At 31.0% G+C, this 7855-nt stretch overlaps 1 non-coding gene across 1 annotated transcript; it reads left to right on the top strand.

Annotated features, from left to right (window-relative positions):
- The first annotated feature begins 5741 nt into the window (after positions 1–5741).
- Positions 5742–5934, top strand: LOC112502774. The gene has a single exon (XR_003067758.1). It is a non-coding gene; the product is annotated as a U2 spliceosomal RNA (small nuclear RNA).
- The last annotated feature ends 1921 nt before the right edge of the window (positions 5935–7855 follow it).

The raw sequence follows: 7855 nt of genomic DNA on the forward strand, positions 1-7855 counted from the left end.
TCTGTTCCTGGACAGTATGAACTTGTGATTTTCTTTGTTATGAGATTGCTGTTACCAACACATCACAGCACAGAAATCAGAACCTGTACACTGTCTTTAATTGAAACAATCACTTGTACAATGTTAAACAAAACCTGTTAAACAGTTGCTGTATCCAGGTGATTTAGAACTTCAACCTCAAAAAGTTAAACCGGACATTGAATAAAGCTTCTCCGCTTACTGAATAAAATTAAACCGATTAGGTTGACCTTGAGCGATATAGAAGTCCGACTAGAAGGATTGAGCGGTTTAGTAAACCGGACAGAAAATGAACCAAAAATTCTTTAAGTACTAAACCGATCAAGAAGAAATTTAATCCGGTCACAAATCCGATCAAGGGTTGATCGGTTTACATGAACACCGGACAATCTGAGATGGAAGACTTACCTGTTTAACCTCTTCTCCGATCAATGTATAATTCGGATTCCGGTCAAGGATCGTGCGGTTTAACCTCTTTTCCGATCAAGAGATGTGCGGTGAAGTTGAATACCGCTCAATATGTGAGGTTTAGAATACCGCTCAAGACATCTTATGGACCAAAAATTGATCTGTTGGGCCTTAAAATGGTTTGGGCTTTAGAAACTTAGGTGGTTTAACAAAAAAATAACCAAACAAAACAAAACAAAAACAAATTAAAACTAAAAATTCAGATTAAAACTAACAAAAACACAAAAACTAAAAGAAAATTTAACAAAAATTGGATCAAATACACTGATTTTAAAAAAAATCAAGAACACGAAAAAAACAAAAAAAAAACAAAAACCGATTAAATCTTGACTAAAAACGATCAAAACATAAAAGTTTGTGAATAACAAAGATTCACAATTCAATTTCGCACATTTTGATCCTGTTTTTAACGCAAAAACACAAGATTTTATGAGAAAATCGGATCAAACAGAAGAAAAAAAAAACAAAAAACACGAAGAACACGAAGAACAAAAAATTCAGAAATTAAAAAAAACTTATCTCTTCGATTTCTTTTTCTGATTTCTTGCATTCCAGCTTTGATACCAATTGTGTGTCCACAATTACTGATCAATCTTCATATTAAGCTCACATCAATGRCAGATTCAAGATAAACATTCAAGAACACTTTATGAATATTGAGAGAGAAAGTCAATCCTCTCAATTCAGTCAAACCTCTTATTACYAATCTGAATATTACAATTAGCTCCTCTTTTTCTAATTACAAAGATTACCAACCTATTTATATGGTCAAACATACAAAGACAAAGTCAAAGTCAAACCTATAAGAAAAGTCAAACACGCTGACTTTTACAATTACACTGTTTATAAACTTTCAAGAAAAATACAATTAATACTGATTTCTCAGTCCTAACATTTCTTTTCACAATCTTCCAAATATTCTTTCTTCTCATTATCAAACTTGGCTTTTTCCAAGATGATAATTTGTTCAAATTCAGAAATTTGATGTGAAAGCTTTGTAGTAATCAACTCTAAATAATAGTGTATTTTGAGGTGTTGGTGAATTGTGCTTGAGTTTGAGATATCCCACATTGGTGAAGAGTTGAAAGATTTGAAGAAAATGAAGTGTATAAGAAAAGTAGATTGGATGTTTTTGTGTCAAATAATGGGGTTTGCCTCATAGGGTTGTCTTTCTTTGGATGATCCTTTTTGAAATCTATAACCATGATTGGGATGAAAACCAACCAAATGAAAAAAAAACTTTATCTTTATATATATAAAAAAAACCTTGGGGTATTAAGGTGGGACTATGACAATTGAGTATTCTCATATGATGAATTGTGATTGAGTTGTAGTTGTTCCACATTGATGAAGAGTTGAAATATTTGAATAAAGTGAAGTGTATAAGAAAAATGGATTGGATGTCTTTGTGTCAAATCATGGAGTTTGCCTCATAAGGTTGTCTTATTTTGAATGATCGTCTTTGAAATCTGTACCATGGGTGGAATCAAAACCAACTAAATGGTAAAAATTATAGTGCAAATATAAAAGTGAAACCAAGGATGATGAATTGGCAACATGAGGTTTAAGTGTCCCTCAAATCTGAGATAAGGTTGACTTTTATCATCTCACATTGGTAGACAGATGATACTTGGGAAGAAGATGATGGATGTATAAATGAGAGATAGAGCTTTGAAATCTATGTACATGGTTGAAATTAAAACCAACCAATTGGTAAAAGATTTGTGCAAAACGAATGCAAATGATACATTTGTTTCTTAACAAAATTTATGATTATTGTAGTACTTATAATAACAATTTGTAGTCTAAGTATCTATTATATCACTTATATATAGAATGAAAGTGTTGAGTTAATGACGTGCTTACATCTTATGTTAGTATTCTCCGAATCGTGATTTACGGTGTTGGACGAGGCGTTATAAATATAAACACGATCCCGAGTTTTCAGACATATCGCACTTTCGTTCGAGTCGAGGATTTTACATTTTTTTTCTTAAACTAAGTTTTGATCATCAACCAAACCAAGAGGTATTGATGTGAAATCATGAGAATTGATGTGATAACTGGATCCTGGTTATCACCTGAGGTAATGAATACGTGATTATCTGTTAAATGATTTCGTGATAGCATGATAAATTGATATATTTGATCATGCTAGTATGTGAAATTATAATGCATAAATGTGTATGCATCAATTATATGGGCATATGTGTGTAATGTAAAAATGCATATATATATATATATATATATATATGATATATATATATATATATATATCATATTTGTGTGAATATGCATATATGGAATTAAGTTTGTATGTGTATGCATGATTATACATGTATGAATGTAAGGTATGTGTAAATTTTAATACATACATGATATATGGGTGCATGGGCAGTTTAGCCGCCTTCCCTGTTTAAGAAGGGTATAAAAGAGGTTGAGATCTTCCATTCATTCTCTGGCCATCTTGGGAGTTTTTGTAAGCGATTTAAAGAGAGAAAGGTTGATCGGGTTGCTCAAAATTGTTTGGATTTAATTTGGTTTCAAAGAGATTTMAAAAAGGTGAGAAGTTAAATGCTTTCAATCTTCTTGATAAATGTTAATTTTTGACCGGATTGTGTTAAATCGGATGAGTGTTGAGGTTTTAACTTAAACCGGATGAGGGTTGAGCRGTTTATTACTTCATCGATCAAAGCTTGAGCGGTTTAGGACTAAATCGCCTAAGGCATAAGCGATGTAGCCATAAACTGGATGATGGTTGAACGGATCAATTTAAACCGGTCATGCTTTAACCGGTTTATATGTTAGGCGATTTATGAATACGATTGAGTTATGGTATTCGGACTATTTAAACCGGAGGAACATGAATAGTGTTGTCCGGATTTGTTATCTGAACAATATTATAAGGTTTAAGCCTAAGTGTGAAATCGGACAAGCTATGTAAGTGTTGTCCGGATTTGTTATCCGGACAAGGTTGACTGGATTGTATTTTGACTTACCATGGGAATTTTTGGATAAAAATAATCTTGAACTGATAAATTTCCATTGACTGCAGTTTATTCTATAATGGAATTGTTTTTTGTGAAATATTTTGATGAGGAAATAAGGGTGGCATATCAAGGAGAAGTGTACCATGGGATAAGGGTGGCATATCAAGGAGAGGTGTACCATGGGATAAGGGTGGCATATCAAGGAGAGGTGTACATTTGGATATAAGGGTGGCAATTGTGTGTATTATATGATATAACTCTTACTATTATATCCCTTAAGATTACCATGATCTGGATCTTTATTTCTTTGTGATTTAAAGGTTTAGGATCAAGGTTCTTATTGGAAATCATAGTCTGGATGTTCTTAAAGAGGAGATAACTGGTTTGGCCTGAAACTTTGTATAAACCTTGTTTGAATGGAAAAAGGTTTAAAAGTGACAATATGTTAATTTGGTTGATGTAAACATGTTTGGTTTTGATGTATTCTTTGCAAGCAGAGTATTTGGCTTGAAAAGTAAAAGGTTGTTTATTTAAAGGTTTTTGGTGATTATCACCCTGCAATAACATAATAGGGTAACTTACTAGACCTTTCGGTCTAACCCTCGTTTTGTGATTTCAAATATGTGTTGCAGGAAGTGCAAAAGGTAAGGGAAAAGGGAATATGTGATAATTTCCCCATATGTTTACCTGAATTGAAGAATGACTGATGATATGTATAGTTTTGATAGATGAAACTGGTTTGGTGCAAGAATTATATTTGGAATTTTTGAACCATGTATTTTGTACTGGTAAATTCTTGTATTAAGGGACCAATGTGGTGTACAAACATGTATTTCTTATATATGAAGTATATATTACATGCAATGTGTGGAATTGGGTGTTAAAATTGAGTACTGAGGTGTTGGGGATTTGTGGTTGAGTTTGTGATATCCCATATTGGTGAGAGATTGAAAAATTGGAATAAGAAGGTATGTATAAGTAAGAAGGATGTGATTCATTGTGTCAACTCATGAGGCTTGATAATAAGGTTATCTTACTTGGATGACCCGATTTTTATATCATTTCTTTTATATCATCAATTAACTTTAAAATAATAATGAAAGGTAATAATACGACTTCAGTATATATTTTATAGTATAAAGTTGAATTAAAAACTTTAAAATAATATAACGAACAATTTATTGGTTGTTTTAGTTTGTTATAATTAAAATTGAATCTATGATAACCTTTTTAGATTAACTAAACTTGATTATATGATTATAAGTAAAATAAAATAAACCTATATGTAAAGAAGTTACATGTTAATGTATTGTCGCAAATTCATGACAATGTGATATATTCGAAGACGAAGGTAAGTATATGGAAAAAGGAAAAAAAATGAATTTGAAATCAATCATCAACCAATAACATTATCAATATAATATATTAAAGGAGAAACCAAACAAATAATACAAAATATATAATCATGTTGAAATCAAAACCAGCCAAATAATACAAAATAAGGAAGTGAATATTTAAAAATAAATTAAATATCTTATAATACTAAGAGAGTTTGTGCAATTTTTAGGTTATCCTTTTTTTTTGGCCAACCATCTTTTATAAAAAAATTATATATCAAAAACTAATATAAAAAATAGCATAAAGTTGACGATAAATCAAAACCATAAAATTGGTCGAAGTTATAGTTGTAAAAACAATAGTTATATATTTATAATCTGTATTTTTATATCTTTATTTTTATCTATAAAAGCAATAACCATGGATAATCAGATGACAACTTCTAAGCAATATAAATCATTTTTTTCTCACATTATTGTTTGCATCCCACATTGAATCAAAGAAAAAAAAAGACACGTGAGAGGTGAATACGAAAATAAAAGAGCCAACATTTTTCTCAATATTGTTTGCATAATTGCATCCCGCATAGCATGATGGAGTGAAAGTGGCAAGAGGGAGATTACTACAAAAAAATGACTAAAAATGGGACAAATATATTTTTCTCGGATGTCGACCTTTTGCTTATAATCAAATGTAGTATATGTTTTTAATTTAACATATCTATCCTGAATCTTAGGTTTTTTTTTTGTTTAGGTCAAGTATATTATATGTTTTTAGTTTGATATCTAACATATGGATTTTCAACTTGTTTGGTATTTTATTTTTATATGAGAATGCCCATTATACAACTTGGTGATGTAGTTATCTATCTGTTCTCTTGGTGTTACTACTATCAAGGTTTGATACACCCCTTTAATTACAATTTAAATATTATAGAATGTTACGATAAAGTGTAGTATTTGTTTTTATCAGTTTAATATCTTATATGTGGGTTATCGACCCCACTTGATATTAATTTTATTTTTTTATGAGGAAAAATACATTATCTTAACTTGGTGATGTGGTTTTTCATGCATCGCCTTGAACTTTCACTATTGTTGCTACACCTTACGCACTCCTCTAATTTTCACTTTAAATATTATAGAACGTTTATTATTCATAACTTCAAATGAGATTTCAATCAAATTTGTTACAAAATGAAACATCATGATTTTGTCACCTTATATGAGATTTATGTTAGAATTGCGACTTCTAATTAAACAAACTATTAACATTATTCAAACATTTATAGAGTATTTTGTAATACTATTCTCGAGCATAGTTAGATAACTTAAATTAACATATGGTTCTAAGATTGTTGTTAACTTCTCTTAAAAAAACTTTTAATGTTAATGAGTAGTTGTCACATACATTTGTCTATTTTTTTTTAAAAAAAATGGACTTCAAATTGTAGTATATAACATTTATTTTGAAGATGGTATTACCACTACCGCGCAACGCGCGGTTGGAACACTAGTATTAAATAGAAGTAGGACATCTCTTAATAACAACCTCTCTCCCTCAACATCGGGCGAATAAGAATTCACTTCTATGAAATACCCAAGCCCATACCTTCTCCCTATACCGAAAGATATTAATTCATTGATCAACTGCCGGTAGGAAAGGAGAGAAAAGCAAAGAAATGCCAAGAGCTTTGTTTATCAATTCATCACTTTCATTTCATTCATCCAATTCATTTCATTCTCTTCTTTCATTTCATTCTCTTCTTTCATTTCATTCTCTCTTATTTCATTTCACTTTTTGACCATCAAATTTAGATATGGCAACATCAAAGTTTGTCACCGATAAGGTATACTATTTTATCTTATTTGACATTAAGATTCATTGATACTTGAAAAATGAGAATTGCAGTTCAAGTAAAAAATATATTTCGAAAATTCAGTTCTCGAGAAGAATTAACTAAGTGGGTGCACAATATTAGACGTTCAATTGGGTTTGTTGTTACCAAAAGATCAAAAACTAAGCCAAATGGGTATGTTTATAAAGTCGTGTGTATGTGTGAACATAGTGGGATTTACGAAAGAAGAAAATGTCCAGTTGTCATATTGGAAAAAAAAAGTTTAACTGCCCATTTGAGTTAATAGCTCTATTTTCGGCTAAATCTAATTGGTGTATGTTGAAGGTGGTATTCGATACACATAATCATAACCTTGCACAATATATAGGGTCATGCATATGCAATGCGGTTGAACGAAACTGAAGTTCAACTAGTTGAAGATCTATTAGCCCAATATGTCAAGTCATGATACATCTTATCCACGTTAAAGGGTAGAAATGTGAAAAATGCATCTACGTCAAAAACAATATACAATGAACAACAAAAGATTAAGACAACAAACGATGCAGGAAGACCACAAATGCATGTTGTTGTGGATTTTTTTGTTGACAAAAATTATGATTTTGAGACTCATGTAAATAACGAAACAAACGAGTTGGAAGATTTATTATTCATTCATCCACTATCATTGGAGCTTTGACGTGCATTCCCACAATGGACATCCATGAGTGGTTCTATGAACCGAGGGTTCAGAGAAGAACGTTTTTTATGGTATGATTATATCCTTCAACTTTCTCAGAAATTTTTTACGACCAGGAGCTGACTGTTTGTCGAATTTTTCTCTAAATATTTGAACTTCATCATCACATTGAATATCTTCATCTTGTATGGATACACATGGCGAGAAATCAAGGTTTTTCCAAAATACGTCGATCGTATCAAGTGGAATGGGTGTGCATTGACAAGTATACAGTGATTGTTCATGCACACATAGCAACTCATGACTTGTACACAGTTTACAACCATAATTTTCAGAAAATAAACTAGTATTGAAATGAAACAAGTGCATAAAATGAAACAAATCCCCACAAATTTTGAAAGTGTGTTTTTCCAAATCGATGTTTCCTATTAGTTTTGATATATTCAAAACTTGCTTTGATAGATGTGTCTTGTGATTAAATTACATGATGAATATGAGGAAAAC

Source organism: Cynara cardunculus, unplaced genomic scaffold (assembly GCF_001531365.2).
Source record: "Cynara cardunculus var. scolymus isolate 2C unplaced genomic scaffold, CcrdV1 Un_Scaffold_1904, whole genome shotgun sequence".
Classification (NCBI taxonomy): Eukaryota; Viridiplantae; Streptophyta; class Magnoliopsida; order Asterales; family Asteraceae; genus Cynara; species Cynara cardunculus.